The sequence below is a fragment of the Ctenopharyngodon idella genome, chromosome 13 (genome assembly GCF_019924925.1).
Source record: "Ctenopharyngodon idella isolate HZGC_01 chromosome 13, HZGC01, whole genome shotgun sequence".
NCBI classification, from domain to species: domain Eukaryota; kingdom Metazoa; phylum Chordata; class Actinopteri; order Cypriniformes; family Xenocyprididae; genus Ctenopharyngodon; species Ctenopharyngodon idella.
This window is the reverse complement of record NC_067232.1, coordinates 26131356-26142311: the sequence shown is the minus strand read 5'-3', so window position 1 is coordinate 26142311 and position 10956 is coordinate 26131356.

Genomic DNA, 10956 nt, shown 5'->3' with positions numbered 1-10956 from the left:
TCTCTTATTTTGTTAAAATTTTGCACATTCTGCAAGTGGTTCACATACTTTTTCTTGCAACTGTATAAAGTACTGTATATTCGTGAAGGTCTGCTGTATCCTTTTACAGAGATACCTTCTTAAATGCATATATTTTATTAGGTTACAGTGTTCAACATGTCCTGCTGAACAGAAATGATACACCTGTAGAAATGTATTCTAATTCTTGTTTTATATTCGTAAGATTTAAAACAGGTCTCACAGCATGCAAGCGGATGAAAGAGTAAAGGAAAATTTCAGCATATGCATTTACATATATTTACATATTTAGCATGATTCACACTCTTTTTCTTCACGTGTGAATCTTGGTTTTTGAAACATACTAAGAAGATTAACTTTTTATCCCCTTCTCCCTCCCCAACACACTTTTAAAGTGCTAATAACTGCATAAAGTTACACTTAAAGTTAGTTGGTTAAGCTCTCAAACTGGGAGTTTAACTCACTCTCAACTAATTTAAGTTGTTAAAGCAGCTTTCGAGGACATTAGAGTCTGAGTGTCGAGAAAAAGTCTGATGATTCAAATTATAGCCTTTTTTTGCTGCTGCGTTTGCTCATATATGAAGACTCAGAAATAGCAACACCGAGATTATTTACTTATTTTGTTATGTAACTTAAGTAAGAGAGAAATAGAGATATAAAACTAGACACAAATGAGTCAATAGTTGACATAGCAACACAGAAGCACTGGAGGAATTTGATGAGAAACGTTTGAGTTCATATTGAGATCTCAGGCTTTTGATTGCAGATTTTGGAAGAGAAACATGAATGATTACTGAAGTCTTTCTCAGCTGAAACATCTAAGCTAACAGGGAATGTTCTCAGAAGGTTCTGGCAAGGTTCTCTCAAAGTTACTAAAAAACGTTCTTCCAGGACACATTAATAGAACGTTCGTTCAAAGTTATATGATCTTTAATAATGTTCTCAAAAGCGTTACCACAAAAACATTACTTATACATCATCCATTAAGCATTTATTTTTTCTCAAATGGTTTAATTTTTTAAAATGTTACTAGTTTCAGAATGTTCAGAGAAACGTTCAAAAGTAACATTCTCTGTTGGCAAAATGATCAAGTGGAATGTTTCCATTTTTAAAACGTTTTTTTAAAAAACAAAATCAAATCTGGATTGTTTCGAGTGTTCAGAGAACATTCTGATTTAAAGTTCTTAGAATATATTTTTGTTAGCTGTGAGACTTAATGTCTCATTGTGCTTTCCAATTAAATTTATTTCTGTCAAGGAGCAATTAAGATGTAAAAGAGGAAATGAATCAGCAAATCCTTCGTTATATTGATTAGCTCACTTCATTTTGAGTCTAAAATACCTCACAAAGCTGACATGAGAATTTAACATGTAAAAAATTATTTGGTAACACTTTACAATAAGGTTTATTTTGGTTAATGCATTAACTAACATGAACTAACAATGAGCAATACATTTTTACAGCATTTATTAACCTTTGTTAATGTTAGTAAAAATGTTCATGCTAGTTCACATTAATATTAACAGATTTGGATCTTAAAAATGTAGTAGTACATTTTGAGATTAACATTAACTAAGACTAATGTACTAACTAATGTACAGTAATTTTCATAAATGAAACCTCATTGTTACCAATGATGTTTCAAAGTTGTAAATAAATTTGTACATTTTACAAGAAAATACTATTCAGTCTTTCTACTTTAAAATGTCACATTTAATTACTTGCCATTTCTTTGTAATTAATTGTGAAATTTAGCAATTTCTGACTGAAGACTGTACATTTCTTTCAGTGAGAAAAATGAAATGAAGAGCGAGACAAGAAAAGTACAAGATATGAAAGTCTTGAAATGAGGGACAGACAGAAAAATATATATGTAAATATAGCAAGGGACGGAGAAGAGAGGGGAAAATGAGGCGATGATTACATTCCTTCCCTGTCGAGAGGTTGATTCTCTGAGGCAGCCCATTGTTACAGACAAAACTAAATGAGTCTCCCGAGAGAGCAGCCATTACCCAACAAAATGACCCTCATTTGAGGCTGTAGGGCTGCAGCAGGAGGCTGCAAAAGTGAAATGTGCCGTGCGAGGCGTGACACTCGTAGCCGCAGCCCAGGCTTTTATTTACTTATCTAATTTTTTGGCTGAACTCTGGTACGTTCTTCAGGAAGCAGATATATAGCGTTGTAAGATTAAGGCCTACAGATGTATTTTTCTCAACAGGTGCATGTCAAAAGCACGCCGTTGAAGTCATTTGCACAGCAAGAGATATTTACATATGAGGTCGATTGTTTGAATGACAAAATATCGACTTTCTCTTCGTCTGCATGCAGCAGATGGAAATACTGTCAGCGGCAAAATGTGGGAATGAAAACATAATTATAGCTTTGGCTAGTGTTGTAGTCAAGACCACATAAACTGAGACCAAGACCAGAGTGTGTTGAGACCAAGACGAGACCAAGACTTTGAGGGGTTGAGACCAAGACTTTAAGGGTTTGAGACCAAGACAAGACCAAGACTTCGAGGGTTTGAGACCAAGACTTTGAGGGTTTGAGACCAAGACAAGACCAAGACTTCGAGGGTTTGAGACCAAGACTTTGAGGGTTTGAGACCAAGACAAGACCAAGACTTTGAGGGGTTGAGACCAAGACAAGACCAAGACTTTGAGCATTTGAGACCAAGACAAGACCAAGACTTTGAGAGTTTGAGACCAAGACAAGACCAAGACTTTGAGGGGTTGAGACCAAGACTTTTAGAGTTTGAGACCAAGACTTTGAGACAAGACCAAGATTTTGAGGGTTTGAGACCAAGACCTTGAGACAAGACCAAGACTTTTTTGGGTTTGAGACCAAGATAAGACCAAGACTTTGAGGGGTTGAGACCAAGACAAGGCCAAGACTTTTAGGATTTGAGACCAAGATAAGACCAAGACTTTGTGGGTTTGAGACCAAGACAAGACCAAGATTTTGAGGGGAGAGACCAAGACTTTTAGAGTTTGAGACCAAGACTTTGAGACAAGACTATGACAAGACCAAGATTTTGAGGGTTTAAGTACAAGACCTTGAGACAAGACCAAGACTTTTTTGGGTTTGAGACCAAGACAAGGTCAAGACTTTGTGGGTTTGAGACCAAGACAAGACCAAGACTTTGAGGGGTTGAGACCAAGACAAGTCCAAGACAAGGCCAAGACTTTATGGGTTTGAGACCAAGACAAGACCAAGACTTTGAGGGGTTGAGACCAAGACAAGGCCAAGACTTTGTGGGTTTGAGACCAAGACAAGACCAAGACTTTGAGGGTTTGAGACCAAGATAAGACCAAGACTTTGAGGGGTTGAGACCAAGACAAGGCCAAGACTTTGTGGGTTTGAGACCAAGACAAGACCAAGACAAGACTTTGAGGGGTTGAGACCAAGACAAGATCAAGGCCAGAATAAAAAATAAAAAAACAAGATACTAAAAAGCACTTTTTTGCAATCATATCTTAAATTTTTGTGGGGCATTCGTATTAATTTTGGTGACATTTTTTTGACACAATTCCCCATTAAATTCTGACCCAGCAGAAGTAAAATAAAGAAATTAAATTAGAAATAAGTTGATTGCATTTAAAGCAGGAAGTTTTACATGCAATCACATTACTGATTTTAAGAAATAAATAAATGCACAACGAAATAAAGGCAGACGCTTTTATCCATAGCGTTTAAGGTATAGGTTTTATCAGTTCATGCATTTCCTCACTCACTTTTAAATGTCCTTATGCTTAAGCCTTAAGCCATATTCAAGACTCAGTATAGCTTTCTAATCAAATCCGACAGAGTTTTTGGCTTGCAAATGAAAATCTCTGTATGTGATCTGCACTAAGACAAACTTCAAACACGGATCACAGTGTTGCTGCTCGATTTGCATTTCCATTCACTCCATCTTCAGATGATACTAGACCAATCCATTATCTTTTGTGTTTATCTTTGACTCCAGTGTTCATTCAAAAGCTGTTTTCATTGCAATATCTCTGCACGGCGCTGAACTTTCATCTAACTCTTTCTCTGCTGCATTTGAGGTTTTCACAAGCATGTCAACTGTTGCCTCTAAAGCGAGTGCATATTGTTGGCTCTTACGCAGGTGTAAATGGCTCATGTCTTTGTTGGCAGGTGTAAATGGGTCTAGAAATCCCATCAAGATTTTATAGGACAGATTTCATGCCACAAAGCCAATACTCATAGTCTCTCCTGTGAAATCTGGGAATCCTGATACTCTTGTGGATTTTATTTGAGGCACTTAATAGCAAGAATATCCACTAGCAGAGCGTTATATGCCACTTTATGTGTGAAATATTCAGTACCTGGTCATTTTAGATGGACAGAACAAGCTTTGAGGTTCTGCTAAACATTCCTAAAGAAAGAAAGTCATTTTGATCATTTTTGGATGATGCAATTATTCCTTTAAGCCTACACTCTTAAAAATAAGGGTTCTTAAAATTTAAATAAACACAGAATATATATATATATATATATATATATATATATACATTATATATATACATTATATATATACATTATATATATATATATATATATATATATATATATATATATATATATTCTAATACAAATACCAAACTAATACAATGATACTAAAATACTGCTTTGAAGAACATTTATATCCCATTTTCTGTTCAGAGCACATCATATTTTGGGTTCCTTAGCCTATTTATGTTAAAGTTTTGAAAGATCGTCAGTGCTGTTTTAGAGACTCTCAGTAGAGACATGATAGCAGTCTTCAATCTAAAAGCTTCTTCTAGAAACAAGAGGGAGACATAAAAAAACATTTGCCACACTCTCTGAGGTCATTTCATTCCCAAATATAAACTATTAAATAAACATTAAATGTCAGGCATTATCTGAGAGGAGCTTAAAGATAAAAGTTCACTCTGGCCACAAACACCATCCATTTTTAATTGCCTTTTAATTAGACCCATATTTCAGTGGAGCTTTACTGCTTAAAAACAAATGAAGAATAGAAAGTTTAAAGAAATATGAGCTCACCCTGATCTGTTATCGCATTTTATGGGAATAAAGAGATTATTGCTGGTCTTCTTATACATCAGAGGGCTAGAAATGACCCTCAGGTTTTGAGTATCCGTCTCAGTTAATCCGATCACAGGTGTTTTTACACCTGATATCAACATGCGTCACAGGGCCGTAGCTTGAAGTTATAAAAGCATACTGACTTTAAATGAATCTGGCCCCCTTACCTTTTTTTTTTTTTTTTTTTTTTTTTTTTGCATCTATTTTTTATGGTCCCACCCAGTGTGAGTAATAAATTCACTCAGAAAATATTTAGGTCTAAACTGATGTATTTGAATTGCATATACAATTTCCATCTCTTGGATTACAGTATAACTAACTTAATGTGATGCATATTTGTCAGTCATATGTGAATGAAAGATTTTGGTCAGATTTCTGTAATAGTACTAATAAACTGAATGTGTTTTAAATGCACAAGTTTATATATTTATCATTAATCAGTCCTATTTGTTTCCATTTTAACTAATTGAATATTGCTTGTTCCCCAGCTAGTCATATTTTAACCATGTTCATGCTTTTTAACTGAATAAATGTAATTGTTTTTACAATGAACAGACTGATTCTAAGCAATTATAATTAATGCATTTTTAAGATGTGATTATTTAAACAAAATAATCAATAAATAATAAAAAAATAACAAATAATAAAAAAAACTATGCCATGATTTTTTGAGCAGAAATCGTACCCGTTTCATTTATGTATGACTAACAAATATGCATCGCATTGCGTTATTTTTAGCTTGTTTATGATAAAACATATTAATATGCAATTCATTTAATTTTACCATTCCTACCATTACTGTATTGTATGGTATTATGTATGTGACAGCTACCAAAAATGTCCTTTTATCATTTCTATTATTATTATTGTTGTCTGGTATGGTATGGTATAGACTTTTTCTTTTGTCTTTATTATATTGTTATATATATTATTTTCCTTTTATATATATATATATATATATATATATATCTTTAATATTTTTTGAGCGTATGGCGGTCAAACTCAGCGGTCTTGTTCCTGACCTGTACAGCAGCTGTAAATATGACTTGTTTCATAAACTTGCCTTTCTTATAACATTATTTTCCATGTCTTGTGCCGCTACACTGCTTCTGGCCTCCTTTTCTTTTCTTTATGGTGAGCAGATTTTCATTTCTTTGCTGTCAGTGTGACTCGCTCTCCGCGTCAGCTGACATCTGTTTATTTTCAGGACATGCAGTGAAGCGGAGGATCAAACTATTTATTTAGAGAGGGCGGAGGGGACTTAAATATTAAATACTAAACAAAGCAAGATTTATAGATTAATTATTTTTATTACTTATTTAGACTTACAATGCATTGATTAAATTATATTCAGTTGTAGGCCCTCAGAGTCATTCCCACCCTTCATCCCTTCAGCTACGACCTTGAGATTTCAATGAGGTCTGAATATGTGATGACATTCATCATATACTACAGTACATCAGTGCATGTTGATATCAGGCATACAGCCAATATTCAATCAGATGATTGCTTTTTTTAAGGAATAGTTCTTTATGTCAAACCTGATGTGACACGTCTTGCCATCTTCGATGTGAGAGCTGCATGTGGTGGAGGAAAATCGTGCAGATTGTTTTAAGCTCCATACACACTAAGGATGATAACTATAATGATATAGTTCTAAAAAGTATTCTAAATATAAAAGAATAGAGTGCAACAGTGCCCGCCCACTTTTTCAGCTGGTTCCGGAACTATTTTTTTCTATTAATTTCTCCCATAGGGATTTATAAAAATCTACATTAAAGTGTTATAAGCCATGAACCAAACCAACTATCGAGGCAAATTGTAACATCACAAACTTTGATTTGAAGCAAAAAAGTATTTGAAAATTGTACAAAAATACAAAGGTACAAGATTGTGAACTTAACAGCTTTAGTGAGGCAAAAAACTACAATCCCATGAAGCATTGCGAACAGCATAATTGAATTAAAAAACAATGGAGAAATATAAAACATGCATATACAAAATATGCATGTACATACAAATAATTCAGTATTTTGAGAATGTAGGGAGATCAACTTGATTATGTCATTCTTAGTGCTTCATGGTAGTGGGTGGAGCTAATGAGGTGCAGTTTCCTTGTTTCGACCCTCTGATTGGTGGAATTTTCTGTACAGCATCATGGGTAATGTAGTTTTTCACCACAAATTCCACTATTAAACATGGTAATTTTAAAAATAAGTTGAAATAATGCAGACTGACGGCTTCAACAGAAGCCATCGATAAACCATCGATAATCGATAAACCATTGATTAAGAACCTCGTTACTCACATTAGGGCTGTCTAAAAAGGTTTCTAAGTTGTCGTTAAAAAAACAATTTCCCTATGGAGAAAATGAATTTTTATACTCCTGACTGTTGAACTTTATAGTCCACACCACAACTATGACAAGAATGGCACAGAGAAACTACATCTTTGGAATCACTTTCAGAACAATTTTTTTCCAGCTAATGAATAATAAATACATTGACAGCCAATCAGATTCCACCTGCTTTAAAGAGCTCAAGCATTTAAAGTGACAGACACCAAAAATGTGCTTAGAATAAAAAGGACGATATCGTCCGCTGGTGTGGATGATAATATAGTTATATTTATCTTTATAGTTATCGTTCTTGATGTGAACGAGCCTTTAGTCCATTAAATCAACAACAGCATATAGTTTTGCAAAAAACAATTTGGGACAATGATTGCCACTATTGGAGATGAACACCTCCATTAGGAACCATGTACACCTTTAGTACTGTCTTGTGATCTTCAATATCACTACAAAAAAGCACAACTGCTCTCAGATTTGTATAAAAAGGCAAATACACTCACATTTAAGTGGATAGTCCTCCAAAAATGGAAGTCCTGTCATCATTTAACCTTCCACATGTCTTTGAAAAGACATCATAAAAGTATTTCTCTGATGAATGCTCGAAGGAGAACTATGAATAATGACATAAAAGACTTCAAAAGACTTGGAATATAGTGCATGATTTGTATATACTAATATTATGATACTTTTACATTTTGCATTCTTTTTTGTTGCTTGAAAGCTGCAAAAAAGGAGGACCAGTACATTACTCAAAATCGCTTTTGTGTTCAATGGAAAACAGAAAGTCATTCAGGATTGACAAGATGGAGAGTAAATGATGACAGAATGTGCATTTTTGAGTGAAAAATACAGAGAAAAAGAGAGACTTATCAAGACACGAGTGTCCAAAAGAAACGTTGCTTGTGAAACCAGGGTTGCTCTGGATATAAAATACTCTTGCACAAACAGGTGGACCTCTCTTTCACTTTTCTTGACGTTTTTCCATCAGTATTTCCAAGAAACAGCCATTAGTATGAGCAAATGCATTCCCGAAGGTATTGCCAAACTCTTGCCTGGCTGTCTTTTCAATGAAAAATTGAGAAGAGCTGTGCGGAGTGAGCGGCTATCGCTCAAGACAGGGCGAATCCTCCTGCTGCGACCGCTGCGCCACGCAAGATTATGGTCACCAATCCATCCGAATCACTCACACGTGCGCAGTACGGTCGTTGCATTTCATCACCGATATCTCTGACAACAGCCTGAGGGATGGAAAGAAGCGTGTTATCTGCCCTCAGCGCTGCTGTCTGATGTGTGAGGCTATTATGGTTATCTGGGGGGTTCCTAATGCATACAGGCCACTGTGCAGCTGCTGCGTCGAGTATTTATGAAGCCTTCAATGTTGCAGTTCATAGAGTTTATATGAAATACAACAGCCAAATCTTGATTATCTCAGAATACTGAAATATTATGAAATGAAATTTCCATCATTATTCACAAAAACATTTGACTTTCTTCTATGGAACACAAAAGCAGATGTTTAGCTGAATGTTTACGCTGCTCCTTTACATTCAGGAGCTGTCAAGCTGTAAAAGAACAAACTTCATAAGAATATCATAAAACTAGAACAAATCAAAAGCAAATCTAAAGTGAACTTATCTAAAAGAAATGTGCATCAACTCTAAATTGTTTTTCTTACAATACAAATGTAATTTACAACAGTAATACATTTATGTCTTCATTTTTATAATTAGAGTTAAAACTAATAATAATAATAATAAGGACCTTAATTAGTTTCAGAAGCAGCAATATGAGATGTTTTTATATGGGATGAAATGTCATATCAGTTAAAATAGACAAAATAATTGCAATATAATTTTTGTCCATGTTGTGATAAAAAAAATAAAAATAAAATAAAATAAAATAAAATAAAACACAATGTTACCTGCATGTCATTTGACCATTAACTAACACCAAAGATCTGTGAACATGCAAATGTGTTGTTAAAATATTAAAATATTAAATCTTTCAAGTAAATATTTTATGTATAAGAGTATTGGATGAAAAAAAAGTTTGAGAACCTCTTTTACAGTATAAAAGTGCCCAGTAGGACATAGAATTAAAAATAAAATATATAAATAAATATTGTTGCATTCACAATATATGACAAAATATTTGCAATATAATTTTTTGGCCAGGTTTTGAAACCCTATATATATAATAAAAAAAAATCTAAATATAATATTTACTGAAATAGAATATATTTTATCCGGTTATCTGCATGTCATTTGACCATTAACCAACATAGGAGAACCATGAATATCAAATGTGTTGTTAAATTATTGAAATATTAACTTAAAATTTTAACGGGCTACTTTCAAGTCAATATTTTATATCTAATGGGAACAAAAGGTTTGGGAATCCCTGATTTAAAGCATAAAAGTGCCCAGTATAGGAAATAGAAATATTGTCACATTTGCTTCTTTATATGGAACATTGGTTCTCTATAGCACTCATTTCTGTCTTAAAAAGCACTCTTACAACATTTATCTTACCCCTAATATATTTTTCATTTGTATTCTCCTCTCAGTCACAGCTCTGAACTGGCAATTATAACCGCCATCTTCAGCTTTACAAACCGCGTACAATTTGAACCAATCAAAGTCTTTGTGATGTTACTTCCCTCGTGACAGTGGCGATGTGCTGAAAAATGAATGTGGCCTCTACTTGCCCTCTCTTTGCCATTCACCGCAGAAGAACAAGCCGCCGTGTTTTATGACACATATTCCTGCAAACACTAGGAATGAGGCTGAGGATGGGCAGTACGGCAGCAAACAGTTAGGCTATAAGACAAGAAAGATGGAATATGTTATGAGATCACTCCTGGGTGCATTTGACCCCATTTGGAAGCTTTATTCATGATTTAAAAAAAAAAAAAAAAAAAAAAAGGATGACTACAAATGCATTCATCCCAAAGAATATCTTTCCTGTCCTTCCAGAGGGCATTTACAGTGGATTAAAAAACCCTGAGATGGTTTTACTGTTATTGAATAAATGAATAAAACTACAGCTGAAGGAAGGAAAGAAAGAAAGAAAGAAAGAAAGAAAGAAAGAAAGAAAGAAAGAAAGAAAGAAAGAAAAAGACAGTTACTTTGCACTTGTTTGTGATGATCTATGTCGAGGGAGATACATAAAGGATTTGTGATGGTGACTAAATTGAACAGGAAAGATATTGATCAGCCGTATTGATTCATTTTGATATACACATAAAGTTTGAGCATTTTATATTCCTCGGATGTTAAATGAGATACTGAATCTTGTTTATCTATTTTTACAGTCAATGAGGCCTGTGTGTCTCACAACTGCTTTACAAATTACAAACCATCCATGAAATGAATTTACAGATTCAATCTGCAGCTCATAGAATAATTCACGATAATCTGACGTATGGATGATGATGACAGTGAATCTGTGTGTTAATCTAAGCACACGTCTAGTGTTTATTCTAAGTGTTTATTTCTTAAATCAATAGT